Consider the following 4,238-nt stretch of genomic DNA (forward strand, 5'->3'; position numbering starts at 1 on the left):
AAAGCGAGTAGCTTGCATTCTCCCTATTAAATCATATTCAAACAAGAAATTGTAGGTGTTAATGGTATATAAATCTCAGTAATTATTTATGTTGAAAATTCATATACTATAACAAGAGAACTGTGAAAATTCATATTGTGATTTTAGGTTTTGTGACTCTGACAAAAGAAAAGTAACGGAGAGACTTAAAAAGGAGAAAAAAGTTAATAAAGAGTACTTTTGTGATTGGTTAATTAGCCGGTGGTGTTATTATTTATCAAATGTTCAAAAGTATTTTCAAATTCTTTCTTCTAATTGGCCAGAGCTATATACCAATCACTATAGCCTAGGGCTTAATACTAATAATTACTTTTTATCAGGTTTTTGAATTAATAGATTTTTATCGGGTAAATGAATGATTTTGCACACACAAAGCAAAAAAGATAAAAATAAAATAAAAGGGTTAATCAATCGTATCTTACCCTTTTAAATTAATTGAATTTGAATTTAAACCTGAAATAGGTAAAGTTGGAAGGTGTTCTTCTGAGGGAAATTGGCCATTTCATACCTAACCTAAACATGAATGTACAATTCATACCTAACATTTTTTTATCTGTCATTATATACCCGAATGTTATGTATGAATTGAATACTCATAATTATGAAGTGTATTAAATGTTTAATTTTCCGTTTTTTTGTAGGAAAGTTTAATGAAACATTTGAAGGAAAACGAAGTGTAAAAAATTAGTAGGAAACTTGAATGAATACATTATATGTAGAAAAGTTGAAGGCGATCATTTGATTGGAAGTTAAAAAGAACATGTTTCCTATAACAAATTTTACGAAAATGGTCCAAAATACCCTTCTACGTTTGTACCACCACCAAATTCTTACCATATATATTTCAAACGGGTGATATCCTACCATCTTCTGTAGGAAAATGGAAAGAAATGGTTTTTTCTACAATTTTGTTATGATTTTGTTCGTAGGAAATCGGTCAATTTCTTGTAGTTATATATGTGAAATATGGTCAAAACTGATATTTGGTTTACTTTATTCATAAACTTATTATAAAATGGACAAGTCTTGGATTACAAAGCATCGTTTATCTGGAGATTAAATGAGTCGAATTAAAGATTGTTTGGATTTTGCATTTGGTGATATTAAGAAAGAGATGATTAAATTTCCTTGCTAGAGTTGCTGCCTAGTTATTGAGGTTGAGGGTCAAGGTTTTCTACCAATATATACAAGTTTGTAGATACATGAAGAACATTTAGATTTCCATGAAGAGACCATCCGATTAGAATGATCGATGTTTGTAATGGAAAGATTAACCTGAATCTTGGGAAGGACATAACTATGAATTTCGACACAAAGAGCACAATGAGAAACCCAACCATCAATGGGCATGCCTTCATAATGGAGGAAACGGATCCACTAAATAGTGAATTTATGGAAGAATTGACGGAAGAAGATCATTTGAAGACTGCTCTCACGAAAGGCAATACTGACAATTTCTTGTATAAAGAGACATCAAGCTATAGTGATGGCTTAGATTTTTACAAAGTTGCTGACCACGCAGAACCATGTGAAGAGCTACCCAGAGCGGGAAGATTAGACAAGACGATCTACAAGGTTGAGTCATCTGAGTTGTTAATGGAGAATCAGAACCGACCAAACCAAGACTCGATCGAGTCACCTCAACCAAATCAGACCCGTCCGAGTAACGATCCAGTCGAGCCTGTAAGCTCGATCCAGCCATTGGTAAGCCCGAGCGGATTACGTTCGATCCGATCGGATGACTGATCCGAGCTCAATGCACCAAAAGTTGAACTCAAACCTCTTCCCGCTGGGCTCAGGTATGCCTTCCTCGGTCCTAACTCTACATACCCTGTTATAGTTAATGCTAGCCTGAGTAACAATGAATTAGACTTGCTAGTACAAGAGCTTAAGAAGTATAGGAGGGCCATAGGATATTCTTTAGATGACATCAAAGGAATTTCCCCCAGTTTGTGCATGCATAGGATCAGTTGATAAAATGAATCTTATACCAGCATAGAACCTCAGAGAAGGTTGAACCCTAATCTAAAGGAAGTTGTCAAGAAGGAAATTCTGAAATATCTTGATGTTGATAACCCTATATTTTTATTCTCTACTTCTTAGGATTTCTAGTTTCTTTGCATTATATTTTGCATCTAGGATCTTTACCATAGGGATTTGCATATCATCTGCATTTTAGAGCAAAAACACATACACTCGGACACCGCAAAGCATGGACCAGATCGAGTGTGTCCAACCCGACCAAGCGAGCACGATCGAGCACCCAGACTCACAAGAGGAAGATGAACACGGACGAGCCGAGAGAGGACCCGACCGAGCCCAACAAGCACCCGACCGAGCTCTCTTTCAACCGACTTTGTAATTTGTTTTTTTGTGTTTTAGAGTTTCCTGCCTTTAGTATAAATAGACCTCTTAGGTCATTAAGCCAAAAACGAGTTCTAATTAGGGTTTTTCTCTGTAGCCATCAAACATTTCTAGAAACTTGTAATCTTTATATATTTTGATCTATTGAGAATTTGGAGTTGTTTCTTTACAATATCTTGCTCTTTAGATCATTATCTATCTAGTTATGGAAGATTCAAAGAATTCTGGGTTTTTGTTCTTCATGATGAACTCTTGATCTAAGTAGTTTTTCTAGGGTTTAGAGGATGGTTAGGTGATGAGGAATCTTAGTTTCTAGGGTTGCTTAAGTATAGATTTAGGTAGATACCTTCTGGATTAGGAGATCTTAATGCTATCTTAGCATTAACCATGTGGGATTAGATCTTAAACATTCCAACACTCAAAAAGTGTTCAAATGGAATGTCTGATCAACTAATGCCAGAGATCTATTTACTTACCCAAGAGATTGGTTGTTAAGGAGAAGATTGACATTAATGAGCTTGTTCTTTATGCCTATTTATAGTATGTTTCATCAATGAAAGTTGAGATTAAGAAGTGCTATAGATCTGATAATCTTTGCCAAGAGATTGGACTGATTAGGTTAAGTGGTTCATTGTCTACGATTAGATCTATCTGAGCATGTTAAGCATCTCAAAGATACTAAGAGGATTCATCACCCCATTAGCCCATCCTTAAGACCCTTTGTCTATCTTATTGATTACCTGCTTTTACTTATTGCTTTCAATATTGCTTCTTTAGTTTACTTTAATGCATTATAGTTCTTTAAACCAAACTTTGAATTACTTGGCTTGACTTGATTAGATCTACTATATCTTGATTGTTTACAATACATCAATTTGGATCGATACCTCTTATGCTACATCACATTGGGGAATTGAACTCCAAGAGTACAAAAATACCTGTTTCAGAGATTCAAGGGATATCAATCACAATGCCCCCATCACGGGCTCAATAGCGAATCCCTACTCATTACACTCTATAGAGGGGTCTTACCTAAGTTTCAGATGCTTCTTGATACAACTTGTAATGGAAAATTTCTCAACAAGGATGTTCAAGATGGTTAGGAACTTGTCAAGAACCTAGCGCAGTCTGATGGTACATACAATGAAAACTATGATAGGATTGTTCGGGGAAACACATATTTAGAGGAGAAGTATAAGAAAGACATGAACACAACAAAATAACTTGATAGAATCTTGCTTGGTCAGTCCAAGAGTGTTCACTTCGTCACGGAGGAGGAGCATTTTCAACCACAAGAAGGAGATTGTGCTACAACATAGGAAGTTAGCTATGTGCAAAACCATGGTGGTTATCAAAAAGGCTTCAACAAATATAAGCCAAATCCAAACCTCTACTATAGAAGCACTAATGTAGCTAACCCAGAAGATCAAGTGTATCCACCTCAACAAAAGCAATTCCAATACAGAAACTATGCTTCTGGACCTATGACCCAAGGATTCATTCCTAAACGGCAAAATCAAGGAGGCTATCAGCAGCCTATGGCACCACCTCCTGGATTTTAACAGCAATTTACCCAAGTACCTCTAGAACAGGACTTCCAAAGTATGCTTCATGATTCTCCAAGGACAGGCCAAAAACAATCTTTAGAATGCTAAGAAGATGGCTGAGCTTCGTAATCATATTGCTACTTCCTATAATGACTTAAACCAGAAGTTTGACGCTTTGAGCAATAAGGTTTCACAAATAGAAGGAAACCAGACCTCAACTTCTTCAGGACAGCTACCAGGCAAGTTTGTCATGAACCCAAAGGAATTTGTCACTGCCAATGCAATTAC

Source organism: Capsella rubella, unplaced genomic scaffold, assembly GCF_000375325.1.
Source record: "Capsella rubella cultivar Monte Gargano unplaced genomic scaffold, Caprub1_0 scaffold_5, whole genome shotgun sequence".
NCBI lineage: Eukaryota > Viridiplantae > Streptophyta > Magnoliopsida > Brassicales > Brassicaceae > Capsella > Capsella rubella.